The 26,185-nt window shown below is 42.9% G+C and overlaps 1 protein-coding gene across 1 annotated transcript in view; it reads left to right on the top strand.

Annotated features, from left to right (window-relative positions):
- Positions 1-26,185, top strand: part of LOC126260462 (dual specificity calcium/calmodulin-dependent 3',5'-cyclic nucleotide phosphodiesterase 1-like) — a 620,495-nt gene that overhangs the window by 110,782 nt on the left and 483,528 nt on the right. The window lies entirely within an intron of this gene.

Raw genomic sequence — 26,185 nt, 5'->3', positions numbered from 1 at the left:
GTATTTCAATGAAGCGTTGAGATTTTCGTACGTCTCCTTGTGGTGTACTGCATGGACAACAGGTATTGAGCGAAACAGATTTCCATTACGTAAAGAGCGTCTTCAAGTCTACATGTTGATGAGTCTATGAACGATCTCCACTGACCTGGTTCGTAAGTGACGCTACAGAAATTCAATAAACCCTCGATATCAAAACAAAAAAACCATATGGCCTTCTTCTTTAAGGAATATTAGTTATTCATTTTCACTGTTCCTATCCCAAGAGAATGATACTCCGGCTAGTAAATGTTTTCGTTTCAAATCTCATCCAAGCAATTCGGCAGCATCTTTTGTCACATTCAAGTTAATCGTTCAGTTGATTTTGACGAAATAATTCTGGTGCAGAATCCTTCCCGTTTGTAATCATCATCAACGTCGTGTTGATTTTCTGAATTGTCTTCTGTTGCAAATCCTCAAAAATGGTAGGTGGAATTGGAATAGGGAGGGATTCACTAACCATAACTGACCGTAAGGCCACAGAAATGTTTGGATCTTTTATAACCTTCTCAATTTCTGGTTGATGACCTTCAACTTTAACCACTCAAAAATAACACATACACGACTTTGCAGCTCTGTCCAAACCACAGGAATGGCAAAAGCCATTGGTATCTTCTTTCCCACTTTTCCATTGTCTTGTGTGGAGACCAGCTTTTGCACTGATCACCAAGCCTTAACCAAAATATGAGTAGTAGACATTTTTCACGAGACTATTAATGTCTTGTCTTCGCTTAGCAATTACGTAACTACCACAATGTGTAAAACTATCCACGTTTCGGTCACTGTTGCAAGTAACCTCCTTCAGGGTGTCACTGAAGAAGGTCTGTTGCAACAACGGTAGTTTTACATATTGACAATGCGTTCACAAACCCAGAAAAAAAATTACTGGCTATAACAGAATTGGTTTCAAACTTGCAGGAACTCATTTCTAAGAAACTGCGAAACTTCACTTAACAGCACAAATAAAACCTCACAACATATAGCATGTCAACAATGAACTAAAATTTCCACCTAACAGCCAGAAGGGTGTGACAAGTGTGGTCAACTACTCCGTCGTACTAAAATTAAATTTCTCTTACTTTCACTACAATTTCTCTCTGTGGAACTTAGATTCAAATGAAAAATGAGCACATTTGACTTGCGGAAAAATTAAATCTAACAACAGATCTAAAATCAGAGCAAAAAATTACTTCAACAACAACGGAAATTACGCAGACATAAAAAAATCATGCTGGTTGACGACGTAATACAGGTATTTTATTTTATTAATTAGTTTTACTGAAAATTGTGACAAAACAATTGTCCGGAAAGCCCAATCACAGCACATTTTACTGTGAAGATGAAAGTTACGTTGAAAGAGCAGTGAATACGGAGTCAGTGATATAGACGAAGGTAAGTGCAGCGATGATGATCGTGTTGAAGACGATGTGATAGTCGATTATGAAGCGGTAGTTTTGGAACAGAACCTCAAGATACACCGCTTCAAGCAGTCCAAGAAGAGAATACTGGTAGTGCAGGACGCTGCTGTGTTTGTCCTAGGAAGGACGACAGAGATACAACATTAGGTCTGAAAGCTGTAACAGATATATTTGGAGCACACACAAAGTGTCTTTGTGCCCTGATCGTATGTAAATTATCCACGTGATACTCGATTTCACTATTCATTGGATTATTAACAATAATTTTGTAGCAATAAAACTCGAATTTCCACCATTGGAATAGTGAATTTCATTATTTTAATAATTGGAGTTTACTGTTCCCCAATACAGCGTTCACGGCTAGTATGCGTAGGTATAGTATTGCAGGGTTAATTAAGACGTCATTTACATGCTCAATTCTCTCCATATAATTACATTCATTTAAGCTGTATTTGATACGTAATAACGTGCAGTACTGTAGCGGCTGAATACAGAATTGTTCGCGTTACGCAGTCAATATTGCTCTCATTTTCACGTAGGTTATGATGTTTACACGCCTTTTCCCCTGTCACGCATGTCAATAATTTTTAATTGAAATGTCAGAGGCCACACTGTTAATAGTTAAGAGCCACTACAATAGCACACTGAGTAATCCGTGAAAGTACATTTTTATTAAGTGCTACACCATATTAAGTTTTTAATTAGCATGTCGATCGTTGTCAGTGAACTTCGTACCCTATAGCGACGGGCGCCCATATCCTGAGGACACTGTTCCTGTCCGACCCGGAACGTAGTAATCGAATTAAATATGTCTGTCTATTGGAACGGCGGGATAAGGTCATATAACGTGTTGTCGGTTGGTTGGTTGGTTTTGGGGAAGGAGACCAGACAGCGAGGTCATCGGTCTCATCGGATTAGGGAAGGATGGGGAAGGAAGTCGGCCGTGCCCTTTGAAAGGAACCATCCCGGCATTTGCCTGGAGCGATTTAGGGAAATCACCGTGTTGTCGGTTCTGCATTACCCAGGCGCGCAATGTGTGTTTCAACACGTAAATGTTCAGACTTTCTTGCGAACGTGCGGCTATGAGTTTGCTTTACAGCACCGTAATACCCTTATTTCACGCCGCAGCTAACTTCGTGTAATTGCCGAAAACTGTTTTTTTGACACCAAGTACACAATGAAATAGAATCACAACATTTACTTGTCAGACTGCAATTGTGGACACCTGAGAAAGCAGAGCCACGGGACAGTAGTGAACAGATCAGAAAACGCATCCAAGTTCCTTCTCTAAATAGTTATTGCTACTGTAGTTGTCTAGAAAACACCAGTGCCACCCTGGCTTCTCCTCGTGAATGCTGGCAGCTGTCGGCTTGGCCGTCCACATTGCACATCGCCTTGTTGTCACGTGATAGTCACAGAGTGACGTATTCGAGGGTCGTTCTCTTTCGTTGGCCTTGCAGCGACTCATCAGCCGACGACGTCACTTTGCCTCTCTGATGAGAACAGCTGTGTCTGCGTGCGACGCACGCTATGCGTACTCCGCCGAGGACGCCTGGCCGACAGCAGCGAGACGAGGAAGCCCTACATTGCGACCGATGACGCAAGCTCTGACGTCACAGCCGGCTGTGCCCGCCTCGGCATAGCAAACACGGGGGAGGGCGGGGGCGCTCGGCTCAGTTCGGCCTGCGTCGGCGGCTACGCCTCTCGCAGCGGGGAGGTGCGCTTTGTTTGTCGTTTGTTTAGCAGAGTACACCACGCCTGTCGGCGCGGGGAATTCCCGACGCTCGTGTTTACTAGGACAGCTGCTACGGCGCCTGGGACATTTTCTCACTGGATTGTCACTCCATTTATAGCTGCTGTGTAATTGCATTTTCCGCCTGCATATTGCTTCAACATGCACATCACGAACGCAGCAAACTTTATCTAATAACAGAAACATACACAGGATCCTGCAAAACGCATCTCACAAAACACAATATTTCAGGTGAAAGTTCTCAAATATCTTGTCGGACACTGCCCGTATTATCCGCTCAGCACGTAAGGCAAAGACCTTTGATATTTACATGCAGCAAGGACGCACCCAGGATTTTGTCAAAGGGGAAGGGGGTCCCATTCGTTAAAGAGGATCATAAAAAGACTCATGTTTTTGATTTATTCTTAAAATTTCCATAAAGAACGATTAACAATTTTATTCGACAATGATCTCGGAGTTTTCACCGAGTGGAGATAGGATCTCGTTACTTGGTAGTTCTGAATTTTGACAAACCACTAAGAAGCAATCAAGCTCCAGTCTCACTTCATCCTCCAAGGTCATTTTACACTCCTCCAGTCTGGATTTCAGCTGAGAAAGTGATCAGGAACGGACGAGCGCTAATTTGTTGGGATAATGAGAGCTCTGTTCGACAGAGGAGCTAGAACAGTTTTTGGTAACGAAGATGCAAAGGATCCTGAATTATTCAACCTTACACTTTCACAAATATACTCATTGAAGTATGCATCTCTAACTTCCCGCAATGTAAGGAAATGCATTTTCTGCATTAACGCTTGTCGCAGGCAAATGCATGAACCTAAATGAGGAGAATTTGGATAATTATTTATTTATCATATGGTTCTTAGTGTTGGGAGTCTCCAAAGAACTGCTCGGCTCGCCTTCGCTGCAGTTCTTCTCATCAAAGCAGAGGGGCTGCACCTTTAATGGAATTGCAGTCTTTCAGGAAAGAAAGGTGTGTGGAAGGAAATGGCTGTGGCTTTAATGCGGAACTAACCTCGTCATATGCTTTAACTGAAAATGGGAAACCGCAGGAAACCATTTTCAAGGTTGCTGGCTGACGGTTTCAAACCACCTTGCCAACCGAATCCATGAACTGCTAACTTAGCTGCCCAACACGCACAGGGACCCCAAGTCGGTGGAGAATAACTGCTTGTTTTATACTGCTTCAAAATAAAATAAAATGCATCTCAGCAAAATATTGGATTCTGACACTGCCTGTTTTTCTGTTAATTATACATGTTTGGTCATTTCATAGTCCATGGATGCATGCATTTTTTAAGATTTAGCTGTGCATGGATGTTGATGTTTGGTTTGTGAGGCACACAACTGCGCGATCATCAGCGCCCGTACAAAGTCCCAATTTTTTCATAGTCCAATTTTTTCACAGTCCAATTTAGCCAATGTCACGAATGATGAGGGTGACGGTGAAATGATGAGGAAAACACAAACACTCAGTCCCTGGGAAGAGAAAATCCCCAACACGGCCGGGAATCGAACCTGGGACCCCCGTGATCCAGAGGCAGCAAGGGTAGCCACTATACCACGAGCTGCGGATTGTGCATGGAACTGCTGGCTTCAGTTATTAAAGTATTACAAGAGCGTAAATAGATTTTGGGCGAAAGGGGAAGGGGGTTGCAGAGCGGATGAATTCAAGCAGCCCACCGAAAAAAAAACTTTTAGAAACAAACGTACTATAGAATATGCTTTTATCACATACCCCATAACCGCTGGTTGCCCATATGTGGCGATATTTTGCCATTTGGTCTAATAATAATAGAATATTGAGCAAAATTTTGAAAGAAATGCAACCATCGCCGTTTGGATGATTTTTTTGTTGATCAACGCAATTTTAGGGCAACATAGACAGATCAAAATGTATTTTTATGCAGTGATTTTAATTTAATGTTATTTGTATGATGTTTACCGCTCCGCAGCGTTGTGAAATACTGAAATTGCAATCCAAAGTTCTACCAGCCTTCAAATAACGAATCCAGTGCTAACATTAAACTACTATAGATAGGTAACTAGGCTATTGTGGTAGTGCATACGTATTTTTAATTTATTGTATCGCTAGCTGATGAATCAAAATCGATTTTCCTCTTTTTTCTTTTTGCAAACTTCTCCATTATTAGAAACTATCAAAACAGCACACAGCACAGAAACAACAAACGGTAGCACTTCAACTGCAAAAATTACTAAACTGATAACAGAACGACAACTAAGCGCAAACAAGATCAACTATTGGTCTAGGCTCATATACGAGGGGCGTTTAAAAAGTCCGTGCAAAGTCCGAGAGATGGCACCACCGGCGTGTATCGAGGTCATGTTTAGTTTGTAGCATCTTTGGAAAGAACGCACACCAAGTCTCAGCCATATTGGTCTATTTCTTTGTGTTTGCCCTTCGTGTGACTCAAGGAAGTCGAGTGATTGTCAAAAAATGGACGAAAAAGAATTTCGTGTGGTGATTAAACATTACTTTATGAAAGGCAAAACTCCTCAGGCAACTAAAGAGAAGCTTGATAAACATTACAGTGACTCTGCACCTTCGATTAGAACAGTTTATAAGTGGTTTCAAAATTTTCGGAGTGGTCACATGGGCACAAGTGATGCTGAACATTCTGGACGCCCTGTGGAGGTTACGACACCAGAAATCATTGATAAAATCAATGATATGGTGTTGGATAACAGAAGAATTAAGGTGCGTGAGACTGCTAGTGCTGTGGGCATCTCGAATGAACGGGTACGTAATATTTTGCACAAACATTTGGACATGAGAAAGCTGTCCGCAAGATGGGTTCCGCGACTGCTCACGCTTGACCAAAAACTGAATCGTGTGAAGTGTTTCAAGGATGGTTTGGAGCTGTTCTGGAAGAATCCGCAAGACTTTAAGTATCGTTTCATCACTGTGGATGAAACATGGATACATTACTATACTCCTGGAACCAAACAACAATCTAAACAATGGGTTATCAAGGGAGAATCTGCACCAAAAAAGACGAAGACCATTCCTTCGGCTGGAAAGATTATGGCGACTGTCTTTTGGGATTCGCAAGGGATAATCCTCATCGACTATCTGGAAAATGGTAAAACTATTACAGGTGCATATCATTCACAGTTATTGAACCGTTTGAAAACAGAGCTACAAGAAAAATACCGGCAATTGGACCTCAAAAAAGTCCTTTTCCATCATGACAATGCACCAGAACACATCTCAGCAGTTGTGGTCGCAAAATTATTGGAAATAGGATTCCAACTCGTTTCACATCCCACCTATTCTCCAGACTTGGCTCCCTCGGACTACTATTTGTTCCCCAATTTGAAGAAATGGCTCGCAGGACAAAGATTTTATTTAAACGAGGCGGTGATTGCAGCAACTAATAGCTATTTTGCAGACTTGGTCAATTCCTATTATTCGGAAGGCAACTCGATTTCTAAACTGAAGGAAACACTTCACGGCATTCGCTTCAGAACTGCTACAAATTCGTCAGGCAAGTAGACAGCGCCGCTCGAGCTGTCAACACAGCTGGCACTGCTAAGAGTATTCTACGACTTCCACATCGCTGGCAATGGGTTACACAAAATGCTGGTGACTACTTTGGTCAGTAAGACTTTGAAACATGTATCTATTTTGTACGAACTGTAAATGAATAGTTGTCACTATTAAAGTTCCAACCCTCGTATATACTTTGTCTACTTTGACAGGGATGGGATATATGGCTGTGGCCTCTTAGTAGGAACCATTCCAGCAATTGCCTGAAGTGATTTACGGGAGCCACAGAAAGACTAAATCGAGATGGGGATGGAGATTCGAATCTCTGTCCCCATTCTCCCGAATACAAAGTCAGTCTACTTAGAACAGAAATTCGGTTTATTCCTAGGGTACCATTTCCTTGATTCAAAGGAGTTATTTAATAATGTAAAAGGTTTGTGCTTTACTGTCCATTCACTTCTCACTGCCAGTCACCACACATCTATACACATATTGTTTCATTATGTAATATTACACGAACTATGAGCTGATTTCAGACCACAGTGATAGTGTTTGCTTGTCATTTTGTGTACCGCAATTTCCTATTGTTCGTCTGAAAAATTGCGTCAGCATCCCTCAACAGCTGGTGAGATGTTCAGTTGCGGAAAACGATAATTCACTTAATGAAAACTGCCTGTTTCATTTACGGATCGAACTACGGCCAGAGATAAGACATTATAGTGACCACATGGTTGATTACATATATCGTCTTGTTCATAAGTCTCTGGACCAACAAGACACATAGTATCACAGTATCGACTTCATATATACAGAGTTTACTGGGTATAAGTGCAGGTATTATTATATATGGTACCTAAATATGGACACACATCAGTGCGTTGGTTGTTTTTTTCTCTGTGTAGAACGTTCTTCCCACAGACACGCTACAAACTTTATGACCTGATGGTTTCTGCAGTCGTAATTGCATCGTTAAGTGGATTACGATTGCCAGTATAGACTACCCATTTTGTGTCCAAGCTTACGTACTACAGCACCTGACCTGTTGCCCAGGAGAAAATAAGGATTAACGGCTTGCTCTTGCCACATATACTTGCAGGTACCTACCTATCTAAATACATACTACTAATAGCTATTATTACTAGTCTGCAAATGAAGTAAATACTGATACATTGTTCTTAACTATACAGTCCTTAGTCTGCACTTACACCCGTTGCACCCCGTTTATGAAACGAAGCAAAGACAATCCTTCTACACAAAAAAGGAAATTTTCGCAATTTGAAGAATTACTGGCCTATCAGTTTACCCCCTCTTATGTACAAAGTTTACACTACACTCTTGACAAATCGCATCACTGTTATTAACCGTGTACACACAGTGTGTGGAGTAATTATTCGACCCGATGAATATGGAACGCCACTATCCTTAAACCTTTGATTCTGTCAGCCACACTGCAGTTATACAAGCACTGACCGAACAAGTTGTGCTTCTTTCAGCATGGAAAAATACACAAGGGAATTTTCCATTGTAAGAAGTAAAGTAGGGTGATCCCGTTTCACCGAAACTATTTATAGCAGTCCTTGGGACAGCTATGTCCAAAATTGATTGGAAAGAAAGGGAAGTTAGAATAAATGCATAAATAGTCACTAATTTGAGATTTTCGGATTTTATAATAGTCCTGGCCAGCAATATGGTGGAACTGCATTCCTCTATAAAGGATTATCAGATACTTGCGAAAAACTGGTCCTTAAAGTAAATCGGTCCAAAACAAGCATTACGCACAATAAGCGAATAACTGTAAGAAAAATAATATCGAATAGCCACTGTTTATACAATTTTTTACGAATATGTTTATCTAGAACAGTTAATTGATATCCATAAAGACTTAAAACCCGAATATTTTTATCCGAATCAAGCTAGATGGCTTGTGGAAGAAACGCAATCGTTTGTAAATCTAATACGCCAAGGAGCTTAAAAAAGTAGTATTCGGACAATGTGTTCTTCCCGCACTAATACATGGCGGTGAAACTTGGATTTAAAACGCATTTTTCAAAAGAAAATTACGAAAGGACACTCCTAGGTCTCACTACGAAAGATAAGAAAGGAAGTAAAAACATAAGAGCAACAACAGGAATCCAGGATGTTGTGGAACGGGTAATGGATTTAAAATGGAAATGTCTTGGACATCTCTCAATAAGAAATGCCGCGGTATGTGGAAAGACAATATTAGAGTGGAAACCCAGAGACTGACGAGGACAAAAAGGAAGACCACCCGACCACTGGAATAAAAGTCAGGAGAAAGCCGCAGTCTTCAACTGAAAGAGGACAGCAAGATAGAGAGGCATACGAAGAGCGACTGAAGTTGTATTTGTTAGCTTAAGATTAAAGTGGCTACACATTGTAAATGTTGAATTAGCTGAACAATAAATAAATAAAGCTTCAATATCTCGGTATCGAAGAACATTATGAAAATTACCTGTACTGTAAAATGTTGTTGTTGTTGTTGTGGTCTTCAGTCCTGAGACTGGTTTGATGCAGCTCTCCATGCTACTCTATCCTGTGCAAGCTTCTTGATCTCCCAGTACCTACTGCAACCTACATCCTTCTGAATCTGCTCAGTGTATTCATCTCTTGGTCTCCCTCTACGATTTTTACCCTCCACGCTGCCCTCCAATGCTAAATTTGTGATTCCTTGATGCCTCAAAACATGTCCTACCAACCGATCCCTTCTTCTAGTCAAGTTGCGACACAAACTTCTCTTCTCCCCAGTCCTATTCAATACCTCCTCATTAGTTATATGATCTACCCATCTAATCTTCAACGTTCTTCTGTAGCACCACATTTCGAATGCTTCTATTCTCTAATTGCCCAAACTAGTTATCGTCCATGCTTCACTTCCATACATGGCTACGCTCCATACAAATACTTTCAGAAACGACTTCCTGACACTTAAATCTATACTCGATGTTAACAAATTTCTCTTCTTCAGAAACGATTTCCTTGCCATTGCCAGTCTACATTTTATATCCTCTCTGCTTCGACCATCATCAGTTATTTTACTCCCTAAATAGCAAAACTCCTTTACTACCTTAAGTGTCTCATTTCCTAATCTAATCCCCTCAGCATCACCCGATTTAATTTGACTACATTCCATTATCCTCGTTTTGCTTTTGTTGATGTTCATCTTATATCCTCCTTTCAAGACACTGTCCATTCCGTTCAACTGCTCTTCCAAGTCCTTTGCTGTCTCTGACAGAATTACAATGTCATCGGTGAACCTCAAAGTTTTTACTTCTTCTCCATGAATTTTAATACCTACTCCGAATTTTTCTTTTGTTTCCTTTACTGCTTGCTCAATATACAGATTGAATAACATCGGGGAGAGGCTACAACCCTGTCTCACTCCTTTCCCAACCACTGCTTCCCTTTCATGCCCCTCAACTCTTATAACTGCCATCTGGTTTCTGTACAAACTGTAAATAGCCTTTCACTCCCTGTATTTTACCCCTGCCACCTTTAGAATTTGAAAGAGAATATTCCAGTTAACGTTGTCAAAAGCTTTCTCTAAGTCTACTAATGCTAGAAACGTAGGTTTGCCTTTCCTTAATCTTTCTTCTAAGCTAAGTCGTAAGGTTAGTATTGCCTCACGTGTTCCAACATTTCTACGGAATCCAAACTGATCTTCCCCGAGGTCCGCTTCTACCAGTTTTTCCATTCTTCTGTAAAGAATTCGCGTTAGTATTATGCAGCTGTGACTTATTAAACTGATTGTTCGGTAATTTTCACATCTGTCAACACCTGCTTTCTTTGGGATTGGAATTGTTATATTCTTCTTGAAGTCTGAGGATATTTCGCCTGTCTCATACATCTTGCTCACCAGATGGTAGAGTTTTGTCATGACTGGCTCTCCCAAGGCCATCAGTAGTTCTAATGGAATGTTGTCTACTCCAGGGGCCTTGTTTCGACTCAGGTCTTTCAGTGCTCTGTCAAACTCTTCACGCAGTATCTTATCTCCCATTGCATCTTCATCTACATCCTCTTCCATTTCCATAATATTGTCCTCAAGTACATCGCCCTTGTATAAACCCTCTATATACTCCTTCCACCTTTCTGCCTTCCCTTCTTTGCTTAGAACTGGGTTGCCATCTGAGCTCTTGATATTCATACAAGTGGTTCTCTTCTCTCCAAAGGTCTCTTTAATTTTCCTGTAGGCAGTATCTATCTTGCCCCTATTGAGACAAGCCTCTACATCCTTACATTTGTCATCTAGCCATCCCTGCTTAGCCATTTTGCACTTCCTGTCGATCTCATTTTTGAGACGTTTGTATTCCCTTTTGCCTGCTTCATTTACTGCATTTTTATATTTTCTCCTTTCATCAATTAAATTCAATATTTCTTCTGTTACCCAAGGATTTCTATTAGCCCTCGTCTTTTTACCTACTTGATCCTCTGCTGCCTTCACGACTTCATCCCTCAGAGCTACCCATTCTTCTTCTACTGTATTTCTTTCACCCATTCCTGTCAATTGTCCCCTTATGCTCTCCCTGAAACTCTGTACAACCTCTGGTTCTTTCAGTTTATCCAGGTCCCATCTGGATAAACTGAAAGAACCAGAGGTTGTACAGAGTTTAACCTTCTTTTATGATTCTTGAACCAAGTGTTAGCTATGATTAAGTTATGCTCTGTTCAAAATTCTAAAAGGCGGCTTCCTCTTTCATTTCTTCCCCCCAATCCATATTCACCTACTATGTTTCCTTCTCTCCCTTTTCCTACTGACGAATTCCAGTCGCCCATGACTATTAAATTTTCGTCTCCCTTCACTACCTGAATAATTTCTTTTATCTCGTCATACATTTCATCAATTTCTTCATCATCTGCAGAGCTAGTTGGCATATAAACTTGTACTACTGTAGGAGGCATGGGCTTTGTGTCTATCTTGTCAGCGGTTCTGGCGCTGCAGTCCGGAACCGCGGGACTGCTACGGTCGCAGGTTCGAATCCTGCCTCGGGCATGGGTGTGTGTGATGTCCTTAGGTTAGTTAGGTTTAAGTAGTTCTAAGTTCTAGGGGACTTATGACCTAAGATGTTGAGTCCCATAGTGCTCAGAGCCATCTATCTTGTCCACAATAATGCGTTCACTATGCTGTTTGTAGTAGCTAACCCGCACTCCAATTTTTTTATTCATTATTAAACCTACTCCTGCATTACCCCTATTTGATTTTGTATTTATAACCCTGTAATCACCTGACCAAAAGTCTTGTTCCTCCTGCCACCGAACTTCACTAATTCCCACTATATCTAACTTTAACCTATCCATTTCCCGATCCGTAGAACGCTAGTTTTCTTTCTCCTGATAACGATGTCCTCTTGAGTAGTCCCCGCCCGGAGATCCGAATGGGGGACTATTTTACCTCCGGAATATTTTACCCAAGAGGACGCCATCATCATTTAATCATACAGTAAAGCTGCATGTCCTCGGGAAAAATTACGGCTGTAGTTTCCCCTTGCTTTCAGCCGTTCGCAGTACCAGCACAGCAAGGCCGTTTTGGTTAATGTTACAAGGCCAGATCAGTCAATCATCCAGACTGTTGCCCCTGCAACTACTGAAAAGGCTGCTGCCCCTCTTCAGGAACCACATGTTTGTCTGGCCTCTCAACAGATACCCCTCCGTTGTGGTTGCACCTACGGTACGGCCATCTGTATCGCTGAGGCACGCAAGCCTCCCCACCAACGGCAAGGTCCATGGTTCATGGGGGGAAGACTGTAAAATAACTTCGCATAATATCGCCTATGAAAATCCTCGTTCAGCTACGGCGGCGGGGTGCATTTTTTCTGCGTATAATGTTCCATTCGCCTTGTGGTAAATCTCATCTCACTCACATGTCTCCATAAAGTTAGTGAAATGCGATAATAGAAAAAAAACAGCTGTACACCTAGTAACCACTAAAATTTTTATTGTTGATGGAAGGTTAATAATAGTTAAATGAAAGTACTTATGTGCGTAAAATTTCACTCATATGGTAAGCTTGCATACATCAGTTACTGCCAAGTCTTACTCTAGTTCCACTAAGTCTGGAAAGTCCACACGCACCATCATTCATAACCATAGTCAGTTTATTGTAATTATTAATTATCCTTCACGAAAAGTTTACAAATGGATTGTTTCTGTTAGAATAGCTCGCTCAAATGTTACTGTAATCAGCCTGACGCAACAAAAAGTTCACATTCGTAAGGAAGCAGTACACCAAAAGTTCTGAATTTCACACCGTACATTGAATCGTACTCTGTTCCACACATTTCGGCACTTCTCCAACATTTTGGTACCGAAATATCACAATATTAATAATATTTTTATAGGGGCATCTATCAATAGGTCTGATCACTATGAAATCCAAGCCGCGACTCTACTCATCTCTCAACACAAAAGACGTTTCTAGTTCCGAAAATACGCGCAAATATGCTAATTTCTGAATGGCAGGGAAACATCACAGCCAATTGGAAAGCAGCATCAAACCCGCTCAACCCAGCGCATTTATGCAGAACCAGACAAAATTTTTCACTGAATCAGAACCGTAAAAGAGAGTAAATAAATTCCCCCTTAACAAAAATTCTTTACCGAAATCATAATCCCCAGTACCATAAACTGGCGAAATAGTTTATAATAAATCCTGCGGTACGAATGACTAACACACACGCCATTCTCGAACATTCCTCACGAAACCAGTTACTTCAATGTATAATATAAAAACTTTACATAAAACATTATTTCACATTCACACATTCATTCGCTCTCATAGCCAAGCACAATTACAATAGCAGCTCATAAACAATTAGATAATTAAGCAAACGGAACTGCAAATAAAAATGACAGTACATTGACTGCACCTCAATCAGTGTCCGTCAACTAGCGACCTCTGCCAGACTGCATAGGAACTACATACTATTGGGCATCTGACGCCAGCTGTTCCGATCGTGACGTACTGCGGGACTGTTCACTGCTGTTATGATCTCAATAGGTACGATGTAAGGCGCTACGCCTCACAGCGTAAGGACTATTAAGCATATCAATATTAACGATGTCAGCGTTACTTAAATACCCTGTTCTGTGTCAGTGGTTCATAAACTGGATAAAGTTTAAGCTCCCTGATTTACGATTCGTAATTTTCGAAACAAAGGTATGCACGCGCCATGTGAGTAAAGCATACCGCGCGCGCACATGTGTGGCTATCTCGGCTACCAGACGGTCCCGCAGTGCTTTGATATGCATGAGGCGCCGCGGCCTGTGTTAATAAAACAGACAGCCAACAGCGCATTCGTCGGCTATCGCAGCGCGGCCTTTCTTCTGCCCACGTCCCTCTTCCCCCGTTTTGTTTCCGTTTTTTTTTTTTTTTCTCATTTCGCCCGCTGCGGAAGCCCCGAGATGAAAACCAACACAGTTCTCTCTGCCCACTCTGTCACTGCATCGGCCATATCAGACCCGAGTCGAGCTGCGCCTGTCCCGGACAATTCCCGGGGAGTGAAAGTGAATTGTGAGCCCCATGCCACAGGAGATGACCCCTGAAAGAGGCCCCATCAGCCGCGGAAACCGCATCAGTGACGTCCGTGTCGGTGACGTGCTGCCAAAGCTGATAAAGCAGACAATCCCGCCCTCCGACTCCATCTCGACCGTAGAAATTGATTGGCCGTCTACGCGATGTGAATTTGGCGCGAGAGAAAAGACAATCACTCGGCGCAATTTCATCGGGAGTCACTGCGGCGACTTGCGTCCTCAGTACTCTGGAGCTAAATGTCATTCTGTGTTTAACGGCATCCTAGTTCCCCCCACCCCTCCCTCCGAACCACCTCGTCCCCAGTTTTAGCGTTACTCCCTTCCGCCACGGTTACTTGAATGCTGTTCACGGTGCAATTTTCTTTTGTCTTTTTCCTATCCAGCATATCTTTCCGGATGATGACATTTCCCTGTTGCGACACAAAAAAATTTTCTTCGACTTATTAGTGTTAGTTTTAAGATTTTTCCAATAAAAGGCATAGGAATTAAATATTATTCTACACAGTTCGTTAATTCTTATCAAACAACTGCGAATTCTTATAATCTGTCTTTTACGTCAGCCTTAACGCAGGAAGAACCTCTCAGTAAATGCTCCATCACAGTTTCTGTTCGTGATTAATCTCCTCGTTCTATAAATCAATTGTCGTAGTCGCACTGCGTAGCTCTTTGCCTTAAGATCGCTTAAGACATTCGTCGTGGCGGTGATCATTAGATCACAATCTAATTTCTGTGATTGGCCCCTTTTGAATTATGCAAACCCTAATGATTCAATTTTCTGAGTTTCAATGCAACTCTCATTTTTTCTCCGTGAATTCTATTTCTTTCATCAGTTCATTTTGTTCATGTTTCCTTCGCAGTTTCGTCCTCCGACTGAATTTCTTATCCGTAAATTTTTTCTCTGTACGAGCCTGTGCTTAAAATTTCGGAGGAATTTATCTGGGAGCTTTAGAGATCTTTTTTTTTTACATGTTGAATCATGGGAAAGGTTTTTCAGGTTATGTTAAAGTTTTGTAGGAACGTTTTGCTGTTGGGAGTTTTCTGGAAGCGTCCGTAAAATTTTAATCTTGTTTCCGGATGTCTGCCGCGAGACTGGATAATTTTCTGATTTTTTTTTCTTATAACCGTCTTCTGACCGTTTTCGCCCATACTCTTTCTCCAAATTTTGCGTTCGTCTTGAAGGATGTTTTCCATGTAGCCTTATGTGAGCTGTGCTAGTTTCGCTGGCATACAGAGCTTCTGGTTCAAACATTGTAGTGCCTAATTTTTGTATGTGTGGAGAGACGTTCCGTACCACAGTCTGTAAAAACGGAAACCATATAGGATTGCTTTGTTGTCCTCGTTTCTGTCTGTCCGACTGTGCAAAACCGTTTTTCTGAGGAACCGGTAACCGCGTCAAGTTGAAATTTATGTCACGTATGAAGGTCTACGGTCGCTTGGAGAAGAAAAATATGAACCTTCCAATTTAATGCAATAAAATTTTGTTAGATATTTTGATGTTAACAAACTCGGTCGTCAAAACATAAAGTGTACTTCTCGTTGACCTAGAATCATGAAAATTGCTAAGAAGCAATATTTCACAGCGCAACCAAAGGAAAAAATCCGACAGTTGTTTATTTGTAGCTATACCAGACGAAAAACATTTTTGTCATTTGTTATCAGGCTCTCTGTTCGTCCTTTCGTCTGTTAAGACCCCTTTTTTCTCGGAAACGCATACACGCATGCGGTTGAAATTTATATTACGTACGAAGATCTTAGTACCTTGGTGGTATAATAAATGTTAGCTTCCAAAATAACGCAACCAGAAGATACGGCCATTTACGTCACGTATTTTAATACTCGTAATCTCCCTCACTGAAACCTATCAGATACTTTCCCTTGACGTAGAATCACTGAATTCGGCCAGAGGAATGGTTTCACAGTACAATTAAAGGAAAAAACATCAGGAAATTGGTAATTTGCTCTAATATCATACGAGAAAATATTTCTTTTGTCATTTGTTACGCGACTTCATGCTTGAAATTAAAAATAAAATATTTGAAAGTCTTGGAAGCCCCAGGACCAATATCGTGCTATTAGAAAAGTTTATAATAGACAAAATTCGGCGAGGTCCTCGATTCCCGGAATGAATGAGTTGTCGATATACACAATTAAGTTTGTACGGAACCTCAGTGCGAAAGCCCTACTCGCGCCTGGCCAGTTGTTTTTGTTATTGTTGTTGTTGTTGTAGATGTCGAGAGTTGTTCCTTAGGCCCTCTTGAGTTTCCGTGATGTATTCTCTGTACGTTTTTTCTCCCCTATTTTGATTTTATGTATTTATTTTTTTGGCATTTGCGTGATTCATTTTACCCATGAAAAGTATATTGAGTCGTTGTTGCCCTGGATGACTTAATTTACATCTGATATTTAAGTTAATTTAAACAATCTCTGTTTTTACTATATATAATAAACTGAAGTACTCCACCACATTTTTCTTTCCGTATTTAAAGACCAATCTCAGGAACTACCGTACGGATTTTGATACGGCTTTCGCTAAAAGCTACACCGTGTCATGATGAAAGCTAATTAAGTAATTTATTACAGTACGCCAGACCAGTTGTCCGGACGCAGATACTTAGTGCCTTACGTGAGAAGGCCTGACGGATCGCTAGTAATTCATAACTAACTGTAAGACATAAAAGTAATGTGAAACTACAGTAACGTAGACAATAATTGACTGATTTGTTTCAAACTGTAGATTTGTCAGTACGTTAATTCTTCGAAGGTATTCTTGGTCTTGAAACAAGTGGTTTGGATTTGGATATCCGCTCGTTCCAAAAATCTAGCCAGACTGACGCTATCCTCATTCCGTACCTGCAGCAGCATTGTCGTAATGCGATGGGTAGAGCTATTCCCTTTTTTATTAATCCTGTATAAAGTATGACCCGCTGTCTTTCGGATATTGAGCATCCCAGTATCACGTAGTTGGGACCGGCAAGTTAACCTGGGTGACCTTTGCAATATGCAGATACCAATCTTTTCATCCTATGTAGATGTGTTGCTGACATCCAGCCCCAGACTGATGCGAATTAGTCATGTCTGAGAGAACCACGGGATTTGAGGTATATGAGGCTCTATTTTCCAAAGCTTCGTCATTTTTTCAAATGCAAGGACAGCCCATCACCTGAAGCTTCGACGACTGATTCACCATCTTATTTTGTCTGAAGCTAGAGCGTCGTTCGGCCCAAAGTAATTTTACATTTTTATGCTGGCGGCCGTATTTGTGTAAAAGTTCATACGTCTACAATGCCTGATGAATTACTTTTGGGTCCCTTTGCTGATATTTTATTAATACTACGAATATTTTAGCATGTGACCTCGACTGATCTGCAGCAACTGGCATGTTTACCCATTGTCGTTTACATTATGCTAAAATGGCTACAGAAATCCATACTTATTACAAAAATTGATGTGTGCTTGTGCTTTATGATGCACGTCTCCACCTAAACCACTGGACGGATTTTAACTAAAATTGGTACCAATATCCCTTACTTTCAGGCAACAGTCGCTGTGGAGGTAAGAACCACCTATGATAGTTCAGGAAATATGACGTCGTAAACAATGAGATACATGAAAAACTGCCACATTGTTCATAACCTTCAAATTTATTAATTCTTACTTACTAACGCTATTCGCAACACATTTTGCAAATAGTATCCACATATGCTGTTGAATGTACCTGCAAAATTATAGTATGACACATACATCAGTAGATTTGACGTCATAAACGACACACGTGAAAAAATGCAGCATCATGTACGAAGTTATAATACACTTATTCTTTACTACTAAGACACTCCTTCAATTGAGTGAACTTAAAAAAATCCGTGACACCTGGCAGCACCTTTGACGGCTTTCAATTGTGAAACGCAAATAGCTGTATGCGAAAAAAGTCGCCGCATATAGAGCTATGATGGGGGATTGCCACAGAGACGCTCGCCTTGTATACAAGTGAAGTAGCTGCACCCATCGTGCTGAAACTGTCCGCTATGTTACACGACAAACACAATTTATTTTTTGTTTCCGTTTCTAATAGAAAGCTGGTAAAATGAATATCCGGGGAATGACAGGTTTGTTATTTAGAATGTAAGAAACGAAAAATTAAACGAAAATTAACACCTAAAAGTTCATGGAACTTACATGACTCTGATTCGTGTTGTTGTACCACTGTCTGCTATGCACAAGTCACGATTAGTTTTGCCTAAGTTCATCCTTAACACAGAAAGAAGTTTTTAAGTTTTTGCCTCTTTCAGTTCTGCTACTGTAAAGACAGTCTGTTTCCATTGCACACCTCTTACTTGCCTGTCATATCTTTGGCGCTTGCAGACTGGGTGGTGCAACCTGTTTTGTTTAGCGATACGTCATCCACATGTATCTGTTGCTGTCTATTAATATTTTCTCTGACAGTTTTTCTTTTTTCCTGTTATACCGTTTATATCAAGAATTGAGATATGGCAAGCATTTTGTTCGTGTGTGTGTGTGTGTGTGTGTGTGTGTGTGTGTGTGTGTGTGTGTGTGTGTGCGTGCCTGCGTGCGTGAGAGAGAGAGAGAGAGAGAGAGAGAGAGAGAGTGAGCGAGTGACTGAGTGAGCGAGCCAGCGCGCGCACTTTATTGATTGATCGATGGGTAGATGTTTGTGCCTGTGTTTCAGACGAGAAGTTTCTGTGTTCTCGATAACGTTTTATTTTTTTCTGCAATTTAGTAAGATTTTCGTTCATTTTAATCACGTTCGTTTCAACAGACTATAGTATAGTCACTAAAGGCCTTATTGTCGTTCGCCTAAAACAAATCTATAAAAATATGGCATTTCAGTCTTTGATCGCTATTTTTAATAAAAATAGCGATCAAATGCAATATTTTTATTTAATGAACGATCACGGAAATCCCATTAAGACAATCATGTCTGGTTTTGATCAAACTGCCGCCGTTGGATAAGCAGCTGCAGCAGCAAGTCGTATACCCCTAGATTACTTATTTGTTACATAGTTTAATTCTTAATTTCTTTGCGTGTTTTTGGGTACTTGCATTGTTTAACTCATAAATTTCGGGCGTATTATAGTATTTGAGAGTTGTAGCATCGCGCTTTAGTGTTTACTTCGTAGATTCTTACTTAAATTGCTTGTGAGTTTCGTATAGGAGGTGTAATTTCGAGTTTTAGTTACTGTAATCGTAAATTCAGGCAGATTGTAGCGCAGTCGTTAAGGCATTTGTACAGGTTAGTTAATACATTCTTTACGTGTTATCTTGCGTTATCTAGGCACTGACTCGTGTTCCAGTAACTGTTGTTCAACATCGATTAGAATCGACAGGGACTGTGATTGCTGTGTTCGGATGAGGGCTGAGCTGGCATCCCTTCGCTCACAGCTGCAAGCGGCGCTGACTTCGGTCGCGCAGCTTGAGGCTGTTGCCAATGGGCACCACTGTGGGGAGCCGGACTTGGGTATCACGGGGATATCAACCTCGTCCCGTCTGTCCCCAGATCGGTCTGCCGCTGTGGTTGCCCCGGTTGCTGCCCGCAGTGGGGCTGAGCCCTCGCCTGTGGTTGATTGGTCGTTCCAAGGCGTGGCAGGCAGCGAAGACGTCCCCGGAGGCTGATCAGAAAGCCTCCCCGGTGCGTCTGACAAACAGATTTCAGGCACTGTCTCTGGCTGAGCCAGATGCAGCTGCCTGCCCTGTTTCAGAGGATGATTCTCAGTCTTCAAGGTCTGGGCCATCACAGAGGGTGGGCTTATTGGTAGTTGGGAGCTCCAATGTTAGGCGCGTAATGGGGCCCCTTAGGGATATGGCGGCTAAGGAGGGGAAGAAATCCAGTGTGCACTCCGTGTGCATTCTGGGTGGAGTCATTCCTGAGATGGAAAGGGTCCTTCCGGATGCCATGAAGAGCACAGGGTGCAGTCAGCTGCAGGTGGTGGCACATGTCGGCACTAATGACGTGTGTCGCTTTGGATCTGAGGAAATTCTCTCTGGATTCCAGAGGCTATCTGATTTGGTGAAGGCTGCCGGTCTTGCTTACGAGATGAAGGCAGAGCTCACCTTCTGCAGCATTGTTGACAGAACCGACTGCGGACCTTTGGTGCAGAGCCGGGTGGAGGGTCTGAATCAGAGGCTCAGACGGTTTTGCGACCGTGTTGGCTGCAGATTCCTTGACTTGCTCCATAGGGTGGTGGGGTTTCGGGTTCCGCTGAATAGGTCAGGAGTTCACTACACTCAGCTGGCGGCTACACGGGTAGCTGAGGCTGTGTGGCGTGGACTGGGCGGTTTTTTAGGTTAGAAGGACTCGGGAAAGTACGGGGTGGGCTGCAATCTCAAAGGGTGCATGGCAAATACATGACGTGCTTGGATCAAGGAACAGTCGGAATTGTAGTTGTAAATTGTTGTAGTTGTGCTGGGAAAGTCCCTGAGCTTCAAGCGCTAATAGAAAGCACAGAAGCTGAAATCGTTATAGGTACAGAAAGCTGGCTAAAGCCTGAAATAAGTTCTGCAGAAATTTTTACGAAGTCTCAGACGGTGTTCAGGAAAGATAGAGTAGGCAGAATTGGTGGTGGAGTGTTTGTGTCTGTCAGTAGTGGTTTATCTTGTAGTGAAGTCGAAGCAGATACTCCGTGCGAATTGGTATGGGTGGAGGTTATACTTAACAGCCGAACTAAGTTAATAATTGGCTCCTTCTACCGACCCCCAGACTCCGATGATATAGTTGCGCAACAGTTCACAGAAAATTTGAGTCTCGTAACAAATAAATACCCCACTCATACGGTTATAGTTGGTGGGGACTTCAACCTTCCCTCGATATGTTGGCAAAAATACTTGTTCAAAACCGGTGGTAGGCAGAAAACATCTTCCGAGATTGTCCTAAATGCTTTCTCCGAAAATTATTTCGAGCAGTGAGTCCACGAACCCACGCGAATTGTAAATGGTTGCGAAAACACACTTGATCTCTTAGCCACAAACAATCCAGAACTGATAGAGAGCATCATGACTGATACAGGGATGAGTGATCACAAAGTCGTTGTAGCTAGGCTCAATACCGTTTCTTCCAAATCCACCAGAAACAAACGCAAAATAATTTTATTTAAAAAAGCGGATAAAGTGTCACTAGAAGCCCTCCTAAGAGACAATCTCCATTCCTTCCGAACTGACTATGCAAATGTAGACGAGATGTGGCTCAAATTCAAAGATATAGTAGCAACAGCAATTGAGAGATTCATACCTCATAAATTGGTAAGAGATGGAACTGATCCCCCGTGGTACACAAAACAGGTCCGAACTCTGTCGCAGAGGCAACGGAAAAAGCATGCGAAGTCCAGAAGAACGCGAAATCCCGAAGATTGCCTAAAATTTACAGACGCGCGAAATTTGGCACGGACTTCAATGCGAGATGCCTTTAATAGGTTCCACAACGAACATTGTCTCGAAATTTGGTAGAAAATCCGAAGAAATTCTGGTCGTATGTAAAGTACACAAGCGGCAAGACGCAGTCAATACCTTCGCTGCGCAGTGCCGATGGTACTACACTCCTGGAAATGGAAAAAAGAACACATTGACACCGGTGTGTCAGACCCACCATACTTGCTCCGGACACTGCGAGAGGGCTGTACAAGCAATGATCACACGCACGGCACAGCGGACACACCAGGAACCGCGGTGTTGGCCGTCGAATGGCGCAGCATTTGTGCACTGCCGCCGTCAGTGTCAGCCAGTTTGCCGTGGCATACGGAGCTCCATCGCAGTCTTTAACACTGGTAGCATGCCGCGACAGCGTGGACGTGAACCGTATGTGCAGTTGACGGACTTTGAGCGAGGGCGTATAGTGGGCATGCGGGAGGCCGGGTGGACGTACCGCCGAATTGCTCAACACGTGGGGCGTGAGGTCTCCACAGTACATCGATGTTGTCGCCAGTGGTCGGCGGAAGGTGCACGTGCCCGTCGACCTGGGACCGGACCGCAGCGACGCACGGATGCACGCCAAGACCGTAGGATCCTACGCAGTTCCGTAGGGGACCGCACCGCCACTTCCCAGCAAATTAGGGACACTGTTGCTCCTGGGGTATCGGCGAGGACCATTCGCAACCGTCTCCATGAAGCTGGGCTACGCTCCCGCACACCGTTAGGCCGTCTTCCGCTCACGCCCCAACATCGTGCAGCCCGCCTCCAGTGGTGTCGCGACAGGCGTGAATGGAGGGACGAATGGAGACGTGTCGTCTTCAGCGATGAGAGCCGCTTCTGCCTTGGTGCCAATGATGGTCGTATGCGTGTTTGGCGCCGTGCAGGTGAGCGCCACAATCAGGACTGCATACGACCGAGGCACACAGGGCCAACACCCGGCATCATGGTGTGGGGAGCGATCTCCTACACTGGCCGTACACCACTGGTGATCGTCGAGGGGACACTGAATAGTGCACGGTACATCCAAACCGTCATCGAACCCATCGTTCTACCATTCCTATACCGGCAAGGGAACTTGCTGTTCCAACAGGACAATGCACGTCCGCATGTATCCCGTGCCACCCAACGTTCTCTAGAAGGTGTAAGTCAACTACCCTGGCCAGCAAGATCTCCGGATCTGTCCCCCATTGAGCATGTTTGGGACTGGATGAAGCGTCGTCTCACGCGGTCTGCACGTCCAGCACGAACGCTGGTCCAACTGAGGCGCCAGGTGGAAATGGCATGGCAAGCCGTTCCACAGGACTACATCCAGCATCTCTACGATCGTCTCCATGGGAGAATAGCAGCCTGCATTGCTGCGAAAGGTGGATATACACTGTACTAGTGCCGACATTGTGCATGCTCTGTTGCCTGTGTCTATGTGCCTGTGGTTCTGTCAGTGTGATCATGTGATGTATCTGACCCCAGGAATGTGTCAATAAAGTTTCCCCTTCCTGGGACAATGAATTCACGGTGTTCTTATTTCAATTTCCAGGAGTGTATTACCGACGACTGTGCCGCTAAAGCGGAGTTATTGAACGCAGTTTTCCGAAATTCCTTCACCAGGGAAGACGAATGGAATATTCCAGAATTTGAAACACGAACAGCTGCTAGCATGAGTTTCTTAGAAGTAGATACCTTAGGGGTTGCGAAGCAACTCAAATCGCTTGATACGGACAAGTCTTCAGGTCCAGATTGTATACCGATTAGGTTCCTTTCAGATTACGCTGATACAATAGCTCCCTACAAACGCTCGCTCACCGATAGATCTGTACCTACAGATTGGAAAATTGCGCAGGTCGCACCAGTGTTTAAGAAGGGTAGTAGGAGTAATCCATCTAACTACAGACCTATATCATTGACTTCGGTTTGCAGTAGGGTTTTGGAGCATATACTGTATTCAAATATTATGAATCACCTCGAATGGAACGATCTAAATGGTTCAAATGGCTCTGAGCACTATGGGACTCAACTGCTGTGGTCATAAGTCCCCTAGAACTTAGAACTACTTAAACCTAACTAACCTAAGGACATCACACACATCCATGCCCGAGGCAGGATTCGAACCTGCGACCGTAGTAGTCGCACGGTTCCGGACTGCGCGCCTAGAACCGCGAGACCACCGCGGCCAGCAATGGAACGATCTATTGATACGTAATCAGCATGGTTTCAGAAAACATCGTTCTTGTGCAACGCAGCTAGATCTTTATTCGCACGAAGTAATGGCCGCTATCGACAGGGGATCTCAAGTTGATTCTGTATTTCTAGATTTCCGGAAAGCTTTTGACACCGTTCCTCACAAGCGACTTCTAATCAAGCTGCGGGCCTATGGGGTATCGTTTCAGTTGTGCGACTGGATTCGTGATTTCCTGTCAGGAAGGTCTCAGTTCGTTGTAATAGACGGCAAATCATCGAGTAAAACTGAAGTGATATCAGGTGTTCCCCAGGGAAGCGTCCTGGGACCTCTGCTGTTCCTGATCTATATAAATGACCTGGGTGACAATCTGAGCAGTTCTCTTAGGTTGTTCGCAGATGATGCTGTAATTTACCGTCTAGTAAGGTCATCCGAAGACCAGTATCAGTTGCAAAGCGATTTAGAAAAGATTGCTGTACGGTGTGGCAGGTGGCAGTTGGCGCTAAATAACGAAAAGTGTGAGGTGATCCACATGAGTTCCAAAAGAAATCCGTTGGAATTCGATTACTCGATAAATAGTACAATTCTCAAGGCTGTCAATTCAACTAAGTACCTGGGTGTTAAAATTACGAACAACTTCAGTTGGAAAGACCACATAGATAATATTGTGGGGAAGGCGAGCCAAAGGTTGCGTTTCATTGGCAGGACACTTAGAAGATGCAACAAGTCCACTAAAGAGACAGCTTACACTACACTCGTTCGTCCTCTGTTAGAATATTGCTGAGTGGTGTGGGATCCTTACCAGGTGGGATTGATTGAGGACAACGAAAGGGTGCAAAAAAGGGCAGCTCGTTTTGTATTATCACGTAGTAGGGGAGACAGTGTGGCAGATATGATACGCGAATTGGGATGGAAGTCATTACAGCAAAGACGTTTTTCGTCGTGGCGAGATCTATTTACGAAATTTCAGTCACCAACTTTCTCTTCCGAATGCGAAAATATTTTGTTGAGCCCAACCTACATAGGTATGAATGATCATCAAAATAAATTAAGAGAAATCAGAGCTCGAACAGAAAGGTTTAGGTGTTCGTTTTTCCCGCGCGCTGTTCGGGAGTGGAATGGTAGAGAGATAGTATGATTGTGGTTCGACGAACCCTCTGCCAAGCACTTAAATGTGAATTGCAGAGTAGTCATGTAGATGTAGATGTAGATTCTGTCTTCATCAATCTCCTCTCTTTACCACTGCACAGCGTGGACGCTGGTACGTGTTGACATATAAATCTGGATACTTGTGTGTGAGGGGAGAGGGAGGAGAGAAAAGAATGCAAGTACATTCTGTTTCAAAATGTTAGGGAACACGTGACTAAAAGGAGGGATGAGTTGATAGGACACCTCGTGAAGCGATAAGGAATTTTAAGTTTGATAACGGAGTGTAATTTGTGTGTTGGTGGGGGCGGGGGAGGAGGTAAAAATTGTAGAAGGAGACCTAGACATAAATACAGTTAGTAGGTTAAACGGGATGTAGGTTGCAGTAGCTATTCGGAGATGAAGAGGCTAGTACGGGATAGACTGCTGTGGAGAGTTTCATTACATCAGTCTGCAACTGAACACTGCAACACAAATAACAATAACAACAATATCGACACGAAAATAATAGTGTACATGCAGCATACTTATTACTTAACAATAATTCATCTTATTGACTACTGTAGGCAGTCGTAAATTGTGTAGTAAATTGTAACTGTTGTCTCATCAGCGGTGTTTTTACAGTCTGTTGCTTTGTGAACTCAAATGAGAATCTCTGGAGAGAAGACGACGCTCTTTTCGCTAGGTCCTATTGCGGAAATTTAGGGAACGCGCATCTGAGGCCCACTGCCGAACGATTCTCCTCCCGCCGACGTACATTTCGCGTAAGAACGACGACGATGGTTTAAGAGAAGTTAGGGCTAGTACAGAGGCTCATAAACAGTTGTTTTTCCGTCTCTGTACTTGCGAATGGAACAGGAAAGGAAGTGGCTAGTGGTGGTACAGGGTATCATCCGCCATGCACCGAACAGCGGAAATTTGGAAATTTTTGGTAAGGTCTTATGGGACCAAACTGCCGAGGTCATCGGTCCCTAAGCTTACACACTATTTAATCTAACTGAAACTAACTTACGCTAAGGACGACATACACACCCAAGCCCGAGGGAGGACTCGAACCTCCGACAGAGGGAGCCGCGCGGACCGTGACAAGACGCCCAAGACGCCTCCGAACAGTGGCCTGCAGAGTATTTAAGTAGATGTAAGTTTACATGCTGCGTTGGTAAAACCGCCTTCCGATTCTTTGTATG

Source organism: Schistocerca nitens, chromosome 5 (genome assembly GCF_023898315.1).
Source record: "Schistocerca nitens isolate TAMUIC-IGC-003100 chromosome 5, iqSchNite1.1, whole genome shotgun sequence".
Lineage (NCBI taxonomy): Eukaryota > Metazoa > Arthropoda > Insecta > Orthoptera > Acrididae > Schistocerca > Schistocerca nitens.
The sequence above is the reverse complement of the archived record's forward strand: the minus strand, read 5'-3'. Positions and strand labels throughout refer to the sequence as shown.